The following is a 14,607-nucleotide window of genomic DNA, read 5'->3' on the forward strand; positions in this document are numbered from 1 at the left end:
TTGTCACCAAAACTTTGCTGAGTTGAAGACTCTAATGCCACAGGGGCTTTCCTATAATAATGGCCCTGAGTGTGATGTATATACTTGGAAGGATGCATTACCTCCCTCTATGGGAGGCTTTAGATAGTGCACAGGTGAACATTTTCACGTTAACAAGATGTAGGTTCTTTTCCAGTGTGGGGCCATATCTGGCGGTGCTCAGGGGCTCTTCCCAGAGAGGTACTTGGGGTACCATGGAATTTGGGGCTCCACAACAAAGCATGCACTCCAACCCTTTGAACTATCTCTCTGGTCCTTAGTTAACTCATTCTTATGAATCCCCTCACTGTATACAGAGGGGAAACTCAGGGTGTGTGGGCGAGTATAGGAGGGAAAATGGGGTAATAACTTGAGACCCTAAATCTAGTCTATCATTTGTACTAGATCCCACTCCCAAATATCTCTGTTCCCCTTTTTGAGGGGTGGGGGGCACACCTGGCATTGCTCAGGGCTTACTACTAGCTCTGTGCTTAGGGATCACTCCTGGCAATGCTTGGGGAACTATATGGAGTTCCCAGGATCAAACCCAGGTTGGTTACATGCAAAAGAAGCACGCTACCAATTGTTTTATCACTCCAGTCCTAGCTCTCTGTTCTTTTTAAAGTGTTATTGAGAAGTTTCCATGAATCTGCCATGAGAAAGAACACCCAGAACCTGAGGATGATCTTGTGCCAAGGCTGGATCAACTCATCAGCAGAACCAAAGGGTGGGGTGGGGAGGAGAAACTGTAAAAGTAGCCTGTCTCCAGGAACAGCGTGTATTCAGCACAGAGCCCTAAGTTCAGAAATACCAGACTTGGGTGTGTTTATTATTATGGAGACTTTCTATAGCAAAAGAAAGGTAAGAACCCCGGATTATCGTCCTCAAAGAAAAAGCTGGCAAAGGCATCTCCCAAGAGACTCTGTCAAAAAAAAAAAATCAAAGCCCCAAACACATTAACAAAATCAGGGGACAACTAGGAGCCACCGTCCCTCTTTGTCCTTGTTTTCATCCTTCAGACCACAGAAGATACTGGAGATACTGAACACTGCCTGTAATGAGTACAAATTGCAACTACTCAAAATCTATACCTTGATAATGCTTAACTGCAAAGGCCAAGAGATAAGACAAGAAACTGGACTAGAGGACATTTTGAAAAAAAAGTGTCTAATAGGTCAATGATTCCCAGATGCCTGACTATAGACCAGTGTCTAGCTGACTACAGAATAATCACCCAGATGGCGGATGGGTGTGTGTTTTAGATTTTTTTCAACTTTATTGAGATATAATTGACATAGCATTGTGTAAGTTTAAAGTATACAGTGTGTTGATTTTATATACTTGGATACTGCAAAATGATTACCATGGCTCATGGGTGTATGCCTTAAAATGATAGATTTTCAGTCACCACCCAGAGAAAATTCTGGGCCAGGTCTGAAATGGATTCTTGGAATCAATATTTATAAATCTACCCTGATGGTGATAATGTTCAGGTTTGCAAACGCTTTTCAAGCCTTTGTGCCTCAGATCTAGAAGCTTCCTTTCCTTTCTCACTGAGCAGGCCTGGTCCATTCCATCCACTTTGGTTGATTTTAGCAGCTTACTAATCCAAGTCCTGTTTCTTTCTTTAAAAACTGAAGCCATTGGCTGGAGAGAGCTCAAAGAGCTGAGTGTATGTTCTGCCTGTGGGAGGTTTGATGTCCAGCACCAAATGATCCCCCCAAGCATTACTGGAAGTGACCCCTAAGCACAGAGCCAAGACTAATCCCCAAGTACTTCAAGGTATGATAGAAAAGTAGACAACAAATAAAAGTTTTTTAAGTTAAAACTGCTGCCATGACAATGACTTTAAAAAGATAGGAAAATCATATCATAAAACAGGAACAGCTTTTAGCGTTCAGAAAGAGCTTTGCCTCCTGAGGAAAATCATGAAACTTCTCAAAGCTTCCGTTTCTTTCCACTGAAAGACAGGGAGTTGGGGCTAGAGAGCTAGTTTACGGATTAAGGCACTTGCCTGGAATGTATCTGACTCCAGTTACATTCCAGGCACTGTAGAGTCCCCCAGGTGCCACCAGGAGTGATCCCTAAGGTTAGGAAATGTGTTAACATCATGGCTGTTGTAAGGCTCAGACAAACTATTGATTGAAACATGCCATGGGTAACGTAAGAACTAAGTTTTTCACATCATTTCTATGTTTAACATTGTCTCCTGGCAGCTAGAATAGACATGGTTGACTGGCTGGTCTCTTGTCCCACAATGCCATCTGCCTTTCCTGTTCTGCTCAATTCTGGGGACACTCAATTCTACATCTCCTGAGTGGAACCTGGGACCCAGACTAAGTCCATCAGACTCTCCTGAAAGTTTGAATTCTCAGTGGGGATTCAGTGACCAGAGGTTAGGAACTGAGTCATGAGTTCATTCTCCGGAGATCCCCTCTCAAAGAATCAGTTCTTCCTTCAAGTCTGTAAACTTCCCAATATCCTTGCACCAAATCCCCACCACACAACTTACTTCCATTTAATCCAAAATTGGCTCTTGTGCCCTGAAACTAAAGAAAGAGACCCCCCTTCTAAGACACCTCAACACACACAGAGACACAGAGTCACAGACACACACACACAGACACACACACAGACACACAGACACACAGACACAGACACAGACACAGACACACACACACACACACACACACACACACACTTACAGAATGAAACCTGCAAACTTCTCCTGAATTTTAGATTCTTACAGTTTCTCTCTCACACTTCTGTTAACCTTCCCACAACTGAGCCTCAGGCCTCCACACAATACCCTGGCAGCTTCTTACATTTTCTGGGCATTTCTAATTCATCTGTAGGTGACTTGATGTCATTTGATCTGATTTAACTAAAAACCAGCTCTAACAAAGTGAAAGAAGAAATTTTTTTTTAAATCAAGAAAAATATGTTCTCTGCGGTTCAGAGTAGAAAGGATTCTCAAGGACTAAGATTTAGAGACTCTGAGGTTAGACTGAGTTCTGGGGTGTTTTTAAAGTACAAGGGATGTGACTGGAGTGATAGCACAGTAGGTAGGGCGTTTGCCTTGCACACAGCTGACCTGGGTTCAATTCCCAGCATCCCATATTGTCCCCTGAGCTCCCGCCAGGAGTAATTCCTGACTGCAAAGCCAGGAGTAACCCTGTGCATCACCAGGTGTGACCCCCAAAGCCAAAATAAAAAAAATAAAATAAAATAAAATAAAATAAAGAAATTAAAAAAAGGGATGGAGAGATAGTCCAGAGGTAAGGCTCTTGCCTTGCACGTAGCTGACCCTGGCATGTATCTGACTCCAGTCTCAATCCCCAGCATCACACATGGTCCCTTGAGTACCACTAAGGTTCACTCCTGAGCACAGAGACAAAAATATCCCTGAGCAGTGCTGGGGGATCCCCAACCCGACCACCACCACCGTAAGTGTATACCATGGGCAGGAGAGATGGCCCAAGGGGGTGGTGAGCATGCTTTGCATGTAAGAAGCTTAGTTTGATCCCCAGAACTGCACAGTTTCCTGAGCACAGCCAGATGTAACTCCCTGAGCACCAAGTTGGAGTACCCCCTATACATCATTGGTTTTGGCCCTACAACCAAAAGAAATAAATTCCAAAAAGTATAACCTGCCGTCAAGCCCATGTTCTCCCTTAAACACATATTCCTCTCTTTTCCTCCCCTCACATATTTCTAAGTAAATTTCATTCAATAAAAACAAGCTTGCTTCACCAAAAAAAAAATTTGTTTAATTGGATTGGGAAGCTTAAGATTGACTTAAAACTAGTCTCTTGATGTCCACTGAAAGCAAACCCCTCTGATTTAATCCCACAACCCTCTGGGTAGTGCATTAAGATAGCCAGATGGTTTATCTGTAGCCTCTACTTAACTTAGAAATTTGGGACCAGAACAATAGTATAACGGGTAAGGTGCTTGCATTGCACATGGTGACCCAGGTTTGATCCCCAGCATCCCATATGGTCCCCCATGCCCACCAGGAGGGGCTTCTGAGAACAGAGCCAAAACTAAGTCCTAAACATATCCAACTATGTCCCTACCACCAACGACTGCCAAAAAATAAATAAATCTTCCTTCCGGGTGTGAGTTCTATTTATGTCAAACAAATTAGAATGTGTTTTCCCCCCCTTTGGTTTAGTTTTGGTTTTGCTTGAGTCTTTGGACCACATCCAGGGGTGCTCAGAGCTTACTCCTGGTTGTGTGCTCAGAGATCACTCCTGAACGAGCTCAGGGAATCATAGGAGGTACCAGGGAGTGAACTCTGGTTGGCCATGTGCAAGGCAAGCACCCTACCCGCTGTCCTAGCTCTCCAACCCCTGCTTTTTTGTTTTAGCAAAAGGAAAGGAGTACAAGTTCTAAAGTGACCACAAATAAAATTAAAAGACAAGATTGGTTTTAGATTGATCTGGTACAAGCCTATCAGTCAATCCTCTTTCTCTCCCTTATCTGCTCTGCTCCCTTTATAAGGTAATTGGCTCCGGTCACCAATTAGCCATTGCTATCTGTGGCCACATTCTTCAGAGGCCTTTATTCCCTGATAGCAGAGGGAGGTCATGATGAAGGCAATTTCTCCTTCAAGAATGATGCAATCAACAAGACATCCTGGGAATTCAGTGCACTCAGGTTTACATCCTGCTCTGGCACTCGCTAGCAGCTCAGCTTCCGGCATGTCATTTCCGCTCTCAGAGTCACACTTGCTTTCCCTGGAGATTGGGGACAACAACTCTACCGCATCTCCAAGATTCTGATTCTGATGGCCCATGATCTCTGGGGTTCACGGTGGGTGATTGTGGAGATGCAGTGTATGAAAACCCCAGAATAGAGCCCAGCACTGAGTTAGCGCCCAGTATGCATTCCTTTCCCGACTTTCAATGCCCTCTTCCCTGGAATCCTGGGCCTCTGCCCTCCAGACAGCCAAGCCCACGATGTGAGTGTGGCTCACATTACATTAAAACATGAGAATTTTATAGAGAGAAAAACTCAAGGTCCACAGTCACTTGTTTGTTCAACAAATAGGGCAAATCCAGGGGCACTGGGTACTGTGATAAACCAGTTACACCCACTTCCCTGTTCATACAATCTGACCGTCCAGTGGGGGAGTGTCATGAAGTGAGGTAGAGTTGTGGACAAAGTGCCACGTGCACTGGGCAGGTGAGGGAAGATCACTTGAAAAGGGGGCCTCGCACGGACCCAAGAGTTAGGAAAAGGCAGCTGAGACCCAGCCTGGGGAAGCAAACTCTAGGAAGCACCGAGGGAGTTCCAAACCCAAGGCGGAAGTGGCTGTGGTCTGAGGAACAGAAAGGATCTAGTGGCAGGATGGGTGGGGTGAGAGGACTGGTCTGGCCTACAGGCTGTGAGGACTGGGGACAGCCCTGTACCAAGGGGAGATACCGAAGGGACAGGGGATGGGCTCTGATTTCTGAGAATTTTGGGTGTGGGGCCACACACAGCAGTGCTCAGGGCTTACAGTTGGCTCAGAGGTCAGGAATCACTCCTGGTAGTGCTCAAGGGACCATATTTGGTATCAGGAATCAAACCCTGGTTGGCTGTTTGCGGGGCAAATGCCTCAGTCATTAAACTGTCTCTCCCTGGTCCTGATTTCTCTTTTATTTATTATTAATTAGTTAATTATTAAAACACCATGGTTTACAAAGTTATTCATGATACAGTTGCTTCAGGCATTCAATGTTCCAACAGCAATCCACCACTGGTATGACCTTCCCTTTACCAATTTCCCCAGTTTCTCACCCACCACCCAAGCCTGCTCCCTTCACAGGCACAAACAAATTTACTGTATATTGCTTGCTAACAGAAAATGGCAAATGGAATTATATAGAATTTATTTATATTTATATAATATAAATTATTTATTTATTATTTATTTATATTATAATATAAATTATTTATTTATTTATTATTTATTTATATTATAATATAAATATAATATGGGCTGGAGCGATAGCACAGCGGGTAGGGCATTCGCCTTACAAGCGGCCAACATGGCCGACCCGAGTTCGATTCCTCCGTCCCTCTCGGAGAGCCCGGCAAGCTACCGAGAGTATTAGATATGCCAGACACAGTAGCAACAAAGTCTCCAATGGAGACGTTACTGGGCCCGCTCGAGTAAATCGACGATCAACGGGAGGGCCTTTACCTTTTACCTTTACCTTTTATTTATATTATATATATATATAAAACCCAGCTCCTGGAAGAGAACAGCACAGAGTCTCCTGCCCCCGCGCCTGGCTGTCCTCACCAGGGCCCCTTGGACGCGGGCGGGTTGAATTTCCCTCCCCGCCCTGAGCAGAGCTCCAGCAGCCGAAGACCTCTAGAACTAGCCACAACCATGCTGAGACCACTCTCCACACGCACGAAGGTACCGGCACAGGAACAAAGGCATGCATGTCCCAGGGCTGAGATCTCCAAGCCTGCTCGAATCGGGGCTGAGCATCCTCCACCCAGATCTTCCATCTTCCAGTAGGCAAGGGTCACACCCACCAACTGGCCCCCTGGTGTTGTGTAATCCCATCAAATGGCCAAGACCCAGAGACTATAAAACCCAGCTTCCGGAAGCGCGTGGCTGCATTTGCAGTCGAGCAACATCTTATTATCTTATTCTTACTTTGGACAACATGGCAGGCTACCGTATGTAACCTGCCCACACGGCAGAGTCTGGCAAACTCCCCGTGGCGTACCCAATATGCCAAATACTAGTAACAATGATGGGTCTCATTCTCCTAACCCTGAAAGAGCCTTGAATATGACACTTTTTAAAATCTCAGGGCTAGGACAAAGGAGACGTTACTGGGGCCTGTTCGAGGCAATCAATGAACAATAGGATGATCATGATCATGATATATATGTATATATATGTATATATATAATATATATATAAATTGCTTTTTGGGTCACACCCAGCGATGCACAGGGGTTACTCCTGGCTCATGCACTCAGGAATTACTCCTGGCGGTGCTCGGGGAACCATATGGGATGCTGGGAATCGAACCCGGGTCAGTCGCGTGCAAGGCAAATGCCCTATCTGCTGTGCTATTGCTCTATCCCGGAAATATATATATATATATAGATATAGATATAGATATATAGCACTGTAGCACTGTCCTCCCATTGTTCATCGAATTGCTCGAGCAAGCACCAGTAACGTCTCCATTGTGAGACTTATTACTGTTTTTGGCATATCGAATGCATCACGGTTAGCTTGCCAGGCTTTGCCAGGCGGGTGCGATACTCTCAGTAGATTGCCGGGCTTTCCCAGAGGGGTGGAGGAATAGAACCAGTAGAACCAGGGTCAGCCCGGGTTGGCTGTGTGCAAGGCAAGTGCCCTACCCACTGTGCTATCGCTCCAGTCCATATATCTATATCTATATCTATATCTATATCTATATATATATATCTCACGGTCACGGTCCTCCCGTTGTTCATTGATTTGCTCGAGCGGACCCAGTAACGTCTCCATTGGAGACTTTGTTGTTACTGTGTTTGGCATATCGAATACATCACAGGTAGCTTGCCAGGCTCTGCCGTGGGGGTGAGATACTCTCGGGAGCTTGCCAGGCTCTCCGAGAGGGGCGGAGGAATCGAACTCGGGTCGGCCATGTTGGCTGTGTCCAAGGCAAACACCCTACCTATATATATATCACTGTCCTCCCATTGTTCATCAATTTGCTTGAGTGGGCCCAGTAACGTCTCCATTGTGAGACTTGTTGTTACTGTGTTTGGCATATGAATACGTCACAGGTAGCTTGCCAGGCTTTGCCCTGTGGGCGAGATACTCTCGGTAGCTTGCTGGGCTCTCTGAGAATTTCTCCTGGGCGGAGGAATCAAACCCAGCTCGGCCAAGCCAGCTGTGTGCAAGGCAAAGCCCTACTGCTGCTATTGCTCCAGCCCATATATATATATATATATATAGAGAGAGAGAGAGAGAGAGAGAGAGAGAGTGATAGCACAGTGGGTAGGTGTTTGCCTTGCACGCAGTCGACATGGCTGACCTGAGTTCGATTACTCCGCCTCTCTCTGAGAGCCTGGCAAGCTACCGAGAGTATCTCGCCCGCATGTCAAAGCCTGGCAAGCTACCTGTGACATATTTGATATGCTAAACACAGTAACAACAAGTCTCACAATGGAGACATTACTGGGCCCGCTCGAGCAAATCGATGAACAACGGGAGGACAGTGATATATATATATATATATATATATATATATAGAGAGAGAGAGAGAGAGAGAGAGAGAGTATCTCGCCTGCATGGCAGAGCCTGGCAAACTACCCATGACATTCAATTTGCCAAACACAGTAACAAGTGTCACAGTGGAGACATTACTGGGCCTGCTTGAGCAAATCATGAACAATAGGAGGACAGTGCTACAGTTGCTTTTTGGGCCACACCCAGCAATGCTCAGGGGTTACTCCTGGCTCTGCACTCAGGAATTACTCCTGGCAGTGCTTGGGGGACCATATGGGATGCCGGGAATCGAACGCATGTCGGCCGCGTGCAAGGCAAATGCCCTACCCATTGTACTATTGCTCTGGCCCCCAGAATTATATTTTTAAAAGATCAATAAAGTCAATTTGTGATCCTTGTTGTATCCCACAATGGTGTTACCAAAATCTTTGAAAACTTACTGAGCTGGCTGGTGCTGGTTAAGCTTTCTGTGGAAACTGCACTATTTAATGTATTTCTCCACAAGCTTTTTGTGAGATTCAGACTGCAATGTGTTATTGACAAATCTTTGGTCGTGTGTGTGTGTGTGTGTGTGCGCACGCGCGCTCACGTGCACATGCATGTGTGTGGTTTTGGGGTTACAACCCAGCAATGCTCAGTTGTTACTCCTGGCACTCAGGGATCATTCCTGGCAGGCTCAGGGTGCCGGGTAAGCTAAGCAAACACCCTGCCCACTGTACTATCACTCCAGCCCTTTTTTTTTTTTAAATCTTTATTCTGATCATCCACACCCTTTGCACACTTCTTGAAAACAGCATCATTATCTCACCTTTCTAAAAAAAAATTCTATATTTGGGTTTTGGGGCCAAACTCAATGATGCTCAGGGCTACTCCTGGTTCTGCTGGTGCTCAGGGGACCATATGAGATGCTGTGGATCAAACCCAGGTTGGCCGCATTCGAGGCAAGCGCCCTTTCCAGTCCTATTGCTCTGGCCCTGTCCCACCTTCTTTTGCCTTTGAAGTTGGCGTGAGGCTGGGATGGGCCGGTGAGATTGAGGAGAGGGTTGCCGCTCAGAATATTTTCCATTCTTCAGCTTTATGTTCTTGTTCCTTCCTGGCCTACTCTTCAGCTCTTTCCTTTCCTTTTTTTTTTAAAAAGCTTTTGAATTTTTATTATCACTGTTTTTTTTTTTTAATAGGAGTTCATACCAGCGAGGGGCACCAAGGGTGGGAGGAAAGGGCAGGGCCGGGGGTGGGGGCGTGGATCATGCTGTATTGGTAATAAAGCTTCAGTTCATCCTATCATGGATCTCATATTTCCCCAGAGACACGTGATCCTTGAAAATCATGTACCGCTTCTTGAACAAGGAGGCATTGTCGGACCCTGAGGCACTCCCAGCCCCTGCAGGGCCCCACATAACAGATTCTGGCATTTGGGGTCCTGCTGGGGTTGCCTGGGGTCAACCACAGGGACAGTAAGTGCCCAGCGGCCATACTTTATTCTCCTCGCCCATCTAATCCTTGGGTGTTGCAGAGAATTTCAGAACTGGAAGGGCATCAGCTAAAGTGGTTTGATTCTAATTTAACCATAAGGGTGTTGGGAAGACGGGCATTAAATATCGTGGGCCTCCTATTTCCAGGGCATTCCTAGAAGCTCGAGTGGGGGAAGGGAAGCCAATCACCTACATTCCACAGGCCCCTACCATCCACAATTCCCACTCCTCACCAAAGCTCCAGGACATGTGCTGCTCGTTTCATGGAGAGATGAGGAAACTGAGATTCCAAGAGGTAAGGAGTGTTGGATCCATAGTGCTCGAGCCTCTGCCTCTCCCAGGCTTCTTCCCTGGCATGATATGCCCCCCTCCTTACTTTCCACTATGCTGAGCTCCTCAAGGTGGGTCTCGAACCTGTGCACCACTGTCCTGGATTTCCTCTCGGAGCCCCTATGTAAAATCTTCCTTCGATGAAACAGTCAGCACCAACCCTGTCCCCTTCCCACCTCATTGGAAGCCAGCTTTCCTTCCCGTCCCTCTGTGGCCCCCTGTCTCAGAGCAGCCCACCTGTGTACCACCCCTTCTAGCCCACTGTTTCCTGCAAACCCACAACAGAGCCCCAAACAACCCTAAAGAACTAGGAACAAACAGAACACAGTGAATTATTTCCGTAGCTGAACTGAGCAAAGGGACTGACTAGCCTCACTCCCACATCTGGACGTGGGACTGAATGACAGCTTTGCCTGGGTGGCTGTGACTTTGCAGAGTCTGACCAGGCATCAGGACCAAGCGTGAGGAATGTCCAGCTAGCACAGGCCTCGGGGATCTCCCCTCTGTGGCCTGAATGAGCACTTTCCCAGGAAGTTAACATCCGCAAGGCTCTGGCCCTCACACGTGGACATGCTAGCACTTCCACTGAACCAAGAGGCTCTGTATTGAGGGGTGGGGAGTGGACCAGGCCTGGCAGTGCTGGGGTTGCTCCTGGCTCTGTGCTCACGGGTCACTCCGTGCAGTGCTCAGCAGCAGGCCTCAACCCCTCTACCCTCTGCCCCAAGGGGTTATGTTTTATTTTTCATCTGTGACTCCCCAGGTCACAGGGGTTGGTGCTTTCTGATTCTTGCCGTCACTTCCTCTGAGTTGCTGGAATGCTCTTGCTTGCAGTGCTTTAACTGGAGACAGCAGAGCTGCTAGGATCCCGCTCAGTGCAGGCAGGAGAACTCAAGCCCCAAACTTCCTACATTTAAGGCAGGTGTTTCTAGCCGCGGAGCCACCTCGTGGGCCGGTTAATGCATTGTCACTGGCTCACCACCAGCTAGATGCTGTCTGTGGCAGGGAGCTTGTAGGTGTGTGCCTGAGAGGTGGCGCCACCCCTAGGTCTAGGCCAGGAGAGGAGAGCAACCTTTCCAGTTGGGACCAGTCCAGCAGGAAGCCACTGGGCAATCGGGGCCGCCTGAAGGAAGTTGCTCCCAACATCCACCCAGGAACTCCTGAGCTAAGTCCCAAAACTCAGATTCCTCGAGGGTCTTGGTGACCTCTCAGCAACCAAGCCCAGCAGCATTCCAGAAACGTTATAATTTCAACGGCAGACACAGCTAGCAAAGAGCAGAAGTGGGATTCAAACCTAAACCCAGGGGGGCCATTCACCTCCGCAGCCAGAATGAGCCCTTTCCCGGGAAGTTAACTTCCGCAAGGCTCTCTCTCTGGCTCTCATGTGTAGGTGGACAGGCTAGCACTCGCCAGAAGCCAAGCCTTCCACTGAAGCTAGAGGCTCTGTATTGAGGGGTGGGGACTGGGCCAGGCCTAGCAGTGCTGGGGGGGGGGGGGCATTCGCCCCAGTTTTGCAAAGTCTGGGGCCTGGGACAGTCATGTGTACGCTTCATCTCGCTCAGAGTCAAGGTCCTGGGGGAATCCGGGTTTAGGTTGCCCACAGGCCTGGCAGGAACCTGACAAAGGGCAGTGGCATAATGACTGTTTGTTCAGTCAATTGTCAAAGGAAGTTTACCCTGATTACCTATTGTGTGAGAACCCATATAGGGGGAAAGAGGAAGTGTTTGTGTAGTGATAAGGTCTGTGTGCCTGCTGGTGGCCCCGTACCCTGGGCCAAGGACAAGAAAGTGGGAGCCGGGTCTCAAGAGATACTACTGGGGTCAAGGGGTTTGCCTTGCATGTGGTGGGCGGTGGTTCAATCCCCAGCACCCCATATGGTCTCCTGAGCACCACCAGGAGTCCTGAGCACAGAGCCACAGTAGCCCCCAAGCACTGTTGGGTGTGACCCCAGTACAAAATAAGAAGGTGAGAGTTCAGGCAGCTCTGGGAGGGAGGCTTCTCCCTGCTGAGGGAGGATTGGGACTGTGGAGAGACCTGGGCTTCATGGAGGAGGAGGAGAATGGCAGCTGGGGAGTGAGTGGCATTGGAGCCGGCAGTCTTGGCCCTCCTGAAGAAGATACAGAGACAGGGAAGGCAGACAGTGGCGGGTCTCCACAGACACAAAAGCCACCAGGGGCTATGGAAGAAAGCAGGCGGAGCAGCTGTGGGTGGGTGGGAGAAGGATTGGGGTTTGGGGGTTCCTGGGTGCAGAAGTTGTAGGGGGTTCCCAGGAGGATGGAAGAGAAATTGTGGTTCCACTTGACTCCTCTGAAAGGGGAGAGTTTCCCGCACAGACCTCAGGTTCAGAAGGCAACGGGAAAGCCTGGTGAGGAGGGATCAGCAAGGACCAATGTTCATCTGAGAACTCGTACAAGGGAGTTTAGGGATCTGGGCCAGTTGAGAGCTCAAGGAGCAACCTAGTGGGGGACAGAAGTGGGGAGACAAGGCAAGAGCACAGGTGTGACCGAGCTGAGAGCCCACACAGACTGGCCTTGCCCTTCACTGGCTCTGGGATTCCGGGAAAGCCGCTTGACCTGTCTGACCCCTGGTTTCTTTATCCATAAAATGGGAGATAATGATACCATCTGCCGGGTACCATTGTTGTGAGGGGAAATGAGATAAGCAAGTTCTGAGCTTAGTACACAGTGGCCGGAAAAGAAAAGATTCGGTGCATGTGAGCCATAACTGGTGATGGTGGAAAGATCGGGGGAGATGGCAGGATTTAGGGAAGAAAACAAGTCACTGCAGACCTGGGATCTCAGGACGGAACCTGACCTGAACTCTGTTCTCGGGGCTGTGGAACCCTGGTTGCATCTAGTTCCCAGCACCCTTCCGAGGTGGCCGATGTTGTTTATGCTCAATCAGGCGAGGAGGAAGGGGCAGAGAGAGTGGGGGGAACTCACCTGGAATCACAACATGACTGGGACAACATGCTCACAGCTTGCGTCTGGCGGGGGCATGGAGAGATGGAACTGAGAACCCCTCGGGAGGTCCACACAGGCTTTGGGGCTGCTTAAACCTCTGTTCCTCAGAAGCAGAACCTCCTGGGGAGATGGTGGAAAATTCACACGCCAGAGGCCAGTACTCTACCCCACACCCACATCCCCACACCCCCACTCACACATCCACACCCAAATACCCACACTCACACCCCCACACCCACACACCCAAACATTCATACCCACACAGACTCGCACACAATCACACACACTCATACCCATACACACTCACACATGCACACCCGCACATCCCACACACATATACACACTCATATACACACAACCACAACCCCCACACTCTCACTCACATACACTCATACCCTCATACACACACCCATATCATATACACAACTATATCCACACACACTCACACACACCCATCCACATACTCATGCTCACACACACTCTCATACCCCACACACTCGCACACACAACCACACCCACCCCTTACACACACCCATACCCCCTCACACGCTCACACATACACACACTCATAACTCACACACTCACAACCACACCCACCCCTCACACACATTTCCTTCACACCCATACCCCCCACACACCCACATCCACACACACTCACGCACACCCATACCTACACAAATTCATACCACCCACACACTCACATATACCCATATCCTCACACATACACCCATACCCCCCTCACACAACCCGCACTAAAACACACACAACCACACCCCCCACATATACTCTCATACACGTACCCCCCCACACTCTCACACACTATACCCATGCCCACACACAACACCCCATACCCATACCTACCCACATACCCACACATACCCATACCCACACAACCATATCCACACACTCATACACCCACACTCATACACACACATGCCCACACTCACACTTACACCCACATATACACACACATTTCTACCCCCCACACACATACCCATACCCCACACGCACACTCACACACATGTACAGAATTTGTCTTGTTTTGTTCTTGAGGTTTTGGGACCATACTTAGCTGTGCTAGGGGAGTACTCATGCTGGTACTCTGGGATCCTGTGGTGCCAGTGCCAAACCTGGCAAACACAGCCCTCCCAAAGGCCAGAGCATGCAGCCCAGTCCTCTGAGATCTCTCCCACAGGCCCTGTTTTGTCTTTCAATAGGGCCCACCCCAGCAGTGCTCAGGAGGCCATTCCCTACAGTGCCCAGGGGCCACCAGGACCACACTCAATGGTGCAGAGGAAGGAGATAGCACCAGGACAAAATCCAGGGCTTTGAGTGAGGTAGGTGCTGGGGACAGTGCCGCTATCTCTCCAGCACCAGAAAAAATGGGAGAGTGTCCAGATGTCCCTGGCAGTACTTGGGGTGACCGGATGCTTTCCCACTGGTGATCAGGGACCAGGCAGTACTGGAGACTGAACCCAGGCCTGCTACCCACAAGTATGCACTCAACCCATTGAATTCTTTCCCAGGTCGAGTGATTTCTAATTTTTCAAAAAATTTCTATTACGTGATTGATTGATTTATTTAAAAT

This window comes from Sorex fumeus, unplaced genomic scaffold (genome assembly GCF_029834395.1).
Source record: "Sorex fumeus unplaced genomic scaffold, SorFum_2.1 ptg000098l, whole genome shotgun sequence".
In the NCBI taxonomy this organism is placed as follows: Eukaryota; Metazoa; Chordata; class Mammalia; order Eulipotyphla; family Soricidae; genus Sorex; species Sorex fumeus.